This window comes from Panicum virgatum, chromosome 8K (assembly GCF_016808335.1).
Source record: "Panicum virgatum strain AP13 chromosome 8K, P.virgatum_v5, whole genome shotgun sequence".
Taxonomy (NCBI): domain Eukaryota; kingdom Viridiplantae; phylum Streptophyta; class Magnoliopsida; order Poales; family Poaceae; genus Panicum; species Panicum virgatum.
This window is the reverse complement of record NC_053143.1, coordinates 22,108,277-22,116,285: the sequence shown is the minus strand read 5'-3', so window position 1 is coordinate 22,116,285 and position 8,009 is coordinate 22,108,277. Positions and strand designations below refer to the sequence as shown.

General features: G+C 45.5%; 1 long non-coding RNA gene and 1 pseudogene across 1 annotated transcript; one reads left to right on the top strand and one right to left on the bottom strand.

The window, feature by feature from the left end:
• Window positions 1-225: 225 nt before the first annotated feature.
• Window positions 226-1,968, bottom strand: LOC120646222. Its single transcript, XR_005664323.1, has 2 exons — window positions 1,360-1,968; window positions 226-758 (listed from the first exon to the last, which is right to left on the bottom strand). It is a non-coding gene; the product is annotated as an uncharacterized LOC120646222 (long non-coding RNA).
• Window positions 1,969-4,761: 2,793 nt separating this feature from the next.
• On the top strand, window positions 4,762-7,716 carry LOC120644205 (annotated as a pseudogene).
• The last annotated feature ends 293 nt before the right edge of the window (window positions 7,717-8,009 follow it).

The window sequence follows — 8,009 nt, the reverse complement described above, 5'->3', positions numbered from 1 at the left end:
AAAAGAAAATGAACCACCAAAAACCTGAGAATTTACTGGAAGGAAATGCACAATACTAGTAATCTTTATAGGATTTATAAGCATTACTGAATCTGAATGAAAAAATACTAAACATTTGGAAGGTACACCATTATTGATTGAAAAAAATTGATTTAAGAAAATAAGGTGTGGGTGAATCTGTGGAAAAAAATAATGCATGTATATAATACTAAATACAAGCATATGTGAATATCTACTACTGAGTCTCTCGGTTGCTGAATTCAAACACATGCACTTTTTGCAACAATTACTGGTCTGCACGGAATCCTAATTCCACCAATGTATAAAAAAATTCTGAATAACTAGATCTCCGTATTACTAAAGAATCCAATAAAAAGTTCAAAAGTCCCAAAAAAATACGATGAAAAAATACTGGACTAAAAGAAACTATTGAATAACTGAATCTCCTCGTTATTGAATCCAAGTATGCACATGATTTTGTTACTGTCTACATACTTCCATAGAGATACATGAGCTACCTTGCTATCAGCCACACAGTTAAGGATGTTCCCACTTTATTTCAGAGAAACAAAAGCAAAGTATCAAGTCTTATTGCGGCATCAGTTATATGGTTTTGTTCCAACTCTCTCACTGGCCGCAGTAAGGTGCTAATGCCTAAAGAGTACTCGCATCAACATCAATAATTTGAGGAAAAAGGACAAAGATCCAAAGTCAATGAATAGGATAGCAGCAAGTAAGACACCAGTCACAGCTCCAACCTACACCAAAAGGAGGACAATATCAGCTCCTTGAGAAAAAGGAGAAACTTGATATCATTTCTGAACTTTTCCAAGAAATAACTTGGTGCCATTGTCCTGTGCATGAGCCAATGTGTAGAAAAGGAGTACATGCCCATATGAACCAGTCACTAGTAAAACTCTGAAAAAGGCCACTGAGAAAAATAGAGCAAGACCGATAAGATATTGAATTACTGAGTTACTGCTTTACTGAGAATAACTGAAATCCTACATAGTATTACTAGGTTACAGAGAATTACTGAAAAAATACACAGTTATTGTTGGGTGGGGGATTACTAATATTTATAAGTATTACTGGATTACTAATATTTATTAACATAAGTGAGGGTGGTAGAATGACTCCATATCCAGCAGAATTGGGGTTTAGTTCTTTGTCATCACGCATCAGTAATAAATAAATAAAATACTGGATTATCTACAAGACCTAAAAAATTCTGAAACTAAATCCTAACAAAAACTACTAGCCAACATTGGGTAGTTTACAACATCAAAAATATTTAGTAATTGCCAACAAAATGGGCATGTGATTTTTGGATATTGAACCATACTTCTGCGTTCTCACCTCAATTTGTTAGTGACGTTGCCTGCATAACGACAAGCTTGATAGGATCAGCTTGTCTCCATTTCCAACATACCCCCAAGAAAACCTAGAACATACATGTCGATTAAAAATTGCGCATACATGGACACAAATTCCTAGATTTGGGGATTGCAAAAAAAATATAAAAAATGATACAGAGTGACCTTGGAGCATCACGCGTAGGATCAAGATAGCTTTTCCTTTGCTCCTTGTCAGGTTCATGCAAAAGGGGAATGGGAGGGTGCGTACGCATAATGAAACTACTAAGAAGTACTGAACTACCAAAATATTTCTAAAATTACTAAATTGCTAATGAAACTACTTAAGACTAAAAAAATTGAACTACTGAAATTAAATGCTAGCATAGATTACTGAAGTACTGAAACTAACATAGCATAACTACTGAAGTACTGAAACTAACAATAGCATGAATTACTGAAGTACTGGAAGGTCTACCTGCGTCGCCACCTCCCCAGCAGCAGGCCGTGGCGCCTCTGCTCCCTCTGCCGCGCGCCCCTGCTCCTCAAACCGGCGCTGCTAGCTAGCTGCACTGCTCCTTGCGCCGCCCCCCGCTGGCTATGCTGCTCCTCGAGTTGCTCCTGCTGGGGCATACCGCGTGTGCCAACAAAATTACACAGCAAAATCAATTGGGGGTGTAGAGATTTGGGTGATGAGAGAGCTCAATTGCTGAGGCAGATGTCCCCTACCTATTATCACATCCAAATCAGAGAGATTATGTGGATGAGGGGAGCAGTGCCTAAATCCTAGCATGCGCGTGCTCCATCTCTGCTCCACCCGTGTGCTGCGCTCGTCGCTCTCCGTGCACCGTGCGCGCATCTGTGCAGAGGCTGCACCGCCGCGGTTCTCCGCGAAACTGCGCCGTCGCTCCACGCACAGGCCGCGCCTGTCGCCGCTCCTTGCAAAGGCCGCGACCGTTGCCTCTCGCTGGCCTGCGCGCAACGGCCCTGCTGGCCGCACGCACCGCAGCTCCCGCTGGCCCCATGCGCCGTCAATCCCGGGAGGTCTCGCACTCGCAGCTCGCCGCGCTCCGTGCGCTCGCGGCTCGTGCTCGCTAGATGCAAAAGGTGGATAGGTTGGGGGATGGCTTAGGCGAGCTCCAACGGAGCCCCCTAAAACGCCCCCCACACTACGTAGGGGGGCTTTGGGGGGAGCGAGCGCTCCAACAGCTCCCCCCACAGCTTCCCCTACGTAGGGGGAGAGATGAATCTTCCCCCATGTATGGAGTGAGATCACATCTCCCCCTATACTCTAATCAAATTATTTTTTCATGATATTAATCTCGTTTGAGTCCCGTAACATAATGATAATGCGTATTATGACAGTACAAATACTGTATGATTTTTTCTAAATTCAAAAACGATAAATAAATAGTTAGTTAATGAGTGATAGTATATAGAGGGAATAGATATGGGGGAATGGTTGGAGAGAAGGAGTTATAGGGGGAGGAATCTTTTGGAGGGAGATAGTAAAATATAGTAAATAGTACGTTTGGGGGGAGTTGGATGGGGGGAATGGTTGGAGAAAGACTTAGGAGGGGTGGGCTTATCGGGCTGGGTGGTGGAAGCCAGGTTGGTTTGTATTAGCTGGATGGGTCAGTTGGGTGGTTGGTGTAGATAGGATGAGTTTTTTCTATACTTGCGTGTAGCTACTTTCTTCATCAGTATACCATCGTATGTATGTCCGTATACTTATTTATTATTTTGAGTATGTTTATATATTTATTCTAAGATATTTCAAAGATATATACATGATGGTATCCACGCTGTCCACGCTACTCCGGCAGCCCTCGGCGTGCGGCGAGGGAGTCAATTCCTCCTTGCCGCTGTCCACGCTACTCCGGCAGCCCTCGTCGCCCTCCATGCTGGGCTTCCATGGACTCTAGTGGTGAAGCTCACGCTGCCGCCGCCGCTATCTTACTGGTCGTCAACTCCGTTTTCCTGCGACCGAGCACATAGCCTCGGCGCCTGCCCAACCACATGTCGTAGCGGCGCCGTCTCCGCCGCAGGGTCCAGGAAGCGCGAGCCTGCGAGCGTTGTTGCTGGCACCACCTCCACGCATCCAACTCCAGCTCCAGGTTCTGTACTCTCTCCAGCACCTTTTTGTGAGATCGTAAGCTCCGCACTACATCATTCATCTATACCGCAAGCAAGCTAGTTCCGCAAGGATATGTTGCTAGCACAAAGGTAAATTTGCTTTCCCCCGATATAATCAGCCCTGCCAAAGTGTGGGTACTGGTGACCTCCTTCGTTTACTTCCATGCCCATTTACTGTTCGCTGAAATGTCAATGTAGCATATAAATTTGATTGAGTAGGAGCAAAGCATGTTTTACTGAAGTACTTATTGATCTTGTTCCTGATGCTAAACAAGTGAAAATTGACAAATGAAGCAATTATTATTGTGTGTCAAGTATTAGTTTTCATCCACTTCTTCAGTTTCTGGCAAGTAATCTTCTTGAGCGCATTATATCTGCCTCTCTATCCCCAACGTTGGCATATGTTCTGGGGCTCTTTAGTATCCACCGACATGCTCAGAATAATTAAGTATAAAGCCATTAATTTGCTAGGTTCATTTCTATTGCTTGCTCAGTCAGATACTCAGATAAGAAATACTGATTTGAAATCTTATGCTGACGAGTTGCAATGCATATGCCAAGGTCAAATTTCAACAAAATAAAATCAACATGGTATTAGCACTGACAAAATTAGTACAATTGAAATAGCAACCGCACAATTTTAATACCCTTAAAATTTTTGTACATTATCAATATACCATTATACATGAGGCGTGATTGAGTTGATTGAGTGCTATGAAGGATTGCACACTACTACAGAATACATCATTGCCAACGCCCCATCACCCCCGGTTCCAAATGGACCCAGCGGTGATGCTTACGTATCACCACCGATTCGTAATACGACCCAGCGGTGATGCTCTCGACAACATCACCGCCGGGTTGTAATATGACCCGACGGTGATGTGTTCTCCACCTATTTTTTTTCATTCTCCCCTCCCTCTCTCTCTCCGGTATTTTTTTCCTCCTGCCCCTGGCGTCCGCCCACAGCCCTCCCTCCCTCGGGGCGCCGCCCTCCTCCCCATTCCCATTCCTCCTCCCGCGCCCTCCCATGGCGGCTGCGCCGGCCCTCCGCCCCGTCCTCCTCCCTCGTCCCGCGCCCTCCCATGGCAGCGGCGGCTGGCCCTCCGCCCAATCCTCCCTCCTCCCACGCCATCCACCCTCCTCCCGCCCCCTCCCGTAGCGGCGGCGGTGGCGGAGGCCTGCGCGGCGGCCGGATCCGTGCAGGGCATGGCGGATCTGCAGTGGCCGGCCCTTTGCTCCCTCATCCTCCCTCTTCCCGCGACCTCCCATGACGGCGCTCAAGCCTTGTGGGGGAGCGGCGGCCGCAGCGCGGGCGGCCGTGGCGGGGCCCAGGACGGTGCTCATCACGGGGTCAGCAGGGGGCTGGGCTGGGCGCTGGCGCTCGAGCTCGCACGGCGCGGGTACGCGGTCGTCGGCTGCGGCCGCTCCGCCGAGCACCTCCGCTCCCTCGAGGCGGAGATCACGTCGCCGTCGCGCCACTTCCTCACCATCGCCAAAGTCGTAAGGCTCTACTGCTCGTCGAATTACTGAAAGGAATTCCGTGTCGCAATTGCCGCGCTGCTTTCCAGGGCGTGAGCTAGTGACCTAGCTCCCCAGTTCGCCGGGCCGGATTCATTTTTAGTGCTAATTTTTGTTTGAGGCGTACCTGCCGCTGTCCTTTGGTTGAACTTTATCCTTCTATGAACTCTGACGGGTAGCGAGCGGAATCTCAATTACTAGGTTTTAGAGTTGTGCTGCAGTGCTGCTACATACTTGAACCAGCCGATTGGGGCTAAATGCATCCTGTTCTTTCACTCAGAACTTTGGATTGTTGTTGTATAGATTGTTAAACTTCGTTGTTTAACTGCTAGCTTGATTGCTTGGGGTCCCTGCTTCTTGATTTTACATAAAGAATTAGTAAGTTGATATCCCAAGATTTTACCTAACATATTTGTTGGATATTAGTGAGATGAAGTAGAGTTCGCATTTACTGATGATGCTTTTAATTCTTTGTCTGGAGAAGCATTGCTTAAGTAACTTGACTCTTGCTTTTAAATTGCTTGCTATGTTCAGACAATATCTAAAGTACTCTCCTTCTGATGCAGAGGTCTGACAGCAGTGTGGCTGAGTTGGCAAAAGCTGTTGTGGAAAGGAAGCAAGTTCCAGATATGATAGAGAAGAGACACGGGATTATAATCAATCTGTCCTCTGGTTGGGGAAGATCTGCTGCTGCAGAGGTCGGACATATCTCCATCAGATGCATTGTTGTGGTTTCTTTCTGTTATTTAAATTATCAATGCATTCTAAATCACATGTTTCTGTTACAGGTTGCTCCATATTGTGCTTCAAAATGGGCGATTGAGGGCTTGACACGCTCCATAGCTAAGGAGCTGCCTCCGGGATTGGCAGCCATTGCTCTTAGCCCTGGTGTTGTGAATACTGACATGCTAACTTCATGCTTTGGGAGCTCAGCTGCATTATACCAAACAACTGAAACATGGTAAACCTCCCTGCCTTATGTTTGTTCTCCCTTGTGCGATTATAACATAGCGATCAGCTCATTAGCTGAGCTCAAAATAAACTCCAAAGCAAAATATAAGAGGTTTACTCAAGACATATGTAGTCAGACTGCATACGCTAAGAGATGGGAAATTACTATTACATACTCCCTCCGTCCTGGAATATAATTCAGTAATGAGATGAGATTACCTAATATAATTTAGTTAAGCTAATAATTGAATCTACTTGTTCTTGAGCAAATGAGGTGTTCCACAATGATGCAATATTATTATATAAAAATATTTTTTTATGGGAAAAAGATCTTCACCGCCGGTTCGTGTCTTCAACCGGCGGTGTTGATATCCCCATCACCATCGGTTCCAGATACGAACCGGCGGTGTTGATGTCCCCATCACCAACGGTTCTGGAACCGGCGGTGATGGTCCCGCTATCACCAACGACTTAAATTCAACGGTACCCAAAACCGTTGGTGATGGGGTTTAAGAACCGGCGGTGATAGGGGTGGCTGTAGTAGTGGCATTTGGCCGCACAAGTTGAGCCGGCCTTGATGTATCTGTATATACAAGATATACCTTCACTCATAGGAGATACACCCCAGGTGCTTAATTGCTTGTCTATGAGACCTCATTTTAATTGCTTAATTAACATAACTTGATTTATAGTTAACATATCTTGATTTATAGAAAGCTTTGCAACGAAGTACCAGATATGGCAGAACAGTATTTATTTTCATCAGATCCATCAGATCCCTTATCTACGGATCCAAAGATCGACTATAAAACTTTGTATCTACTCCACGAAGAAGATGAAGGATGAAAAAAATTGTGTTTCTTTGTTGCCTTACCACTACTTGAGATTGCATAAAGAGAGCAGGCATCTACCACTTTTTGGAGAACTTTATGAGTTTATTTTGCGGTTGCAGTAGTTGTATGGTTAGAGACGTGTTGATTAAAAAACTTAGCATATCGATCCAATCCAACTACAAAGAAACGAATGGAGGTTGAACTACAGAACTAAGCTAATATAAGGGCTGCTTATTAATTTGTAATTAAACAGAATGGGACTTTTTTTCTTTTTTTGTGAAAGCACAAATATCTATATGATTAGAATGAACTTGATACATAGGGTACTGATTTTTCTGATCTAGAGGGAATCAGGATTAGAAACTCGAGCACCTATTGCTGCCTACTGCTTCTGTCTTTTTCAATGGATCCGATAATAAAGGCCTAAAGCTATACACATATATTCATAAGTACAAAAGAGAATTTGCTCACATATCTTTAAAGACGTCGCGTCACTTTTCTTGATAGTGAAACGACTTAGCTCGGTTTTACTGCCTTTATTTATTTGTTATGCATGATGGATAATTATGGCGAACTCATGCACTTGAATCTTTGCATGATCCGTCGGAGTTGTGTTGCTCAAAGGAACTGGTGATCCAGATGAGATCGATCATGTCTCGTGTTCCGTATACTCAAGCTCATCATCAGAAAAATATTTTCCATAAAGAATAAGGAAATAATATATCTGAATAATTTTTTGTGCCTAGCACCTGCAGGCTGCTTACTGCAGACAGTGAGAATTAGGGACTTGCAGTCAGAGTCAGACAATGGGGCAACACTCCTTTGGAGAACTGAAAACGAAGGAGATACATGCTCTCATCTGTTTTCCCTTGTGTTCAGCCTGCCTGTCACCAGCAGCCAAAAGAAAACCTTGTGCTCGAGTAGACCTGGGCAAACGTCGGGTCGGGTCGGGTTCGGGTCGGGTCAAGGCCGGGTCACGGGTCGCATAGGACGGCCCGCGCCCGACCCGTACCTATCACCGGGTCGGGTCGGGTCGGCCCGTGCACCCTGCGCGAGCGTGTCGGGTCGGGTTTTTTTCGGGTTGGGTCGGGTTTTTTGGCCTTTGGGTCGGGTTTTTCGGGTTGGGTCGGGTTTTGAGTCAAAAATCACGGCCCGTGCCCGGCCCGTTGATTGTTGCGGGTCAAAAAATACGGCCCGCGCCCACCCGCCACGT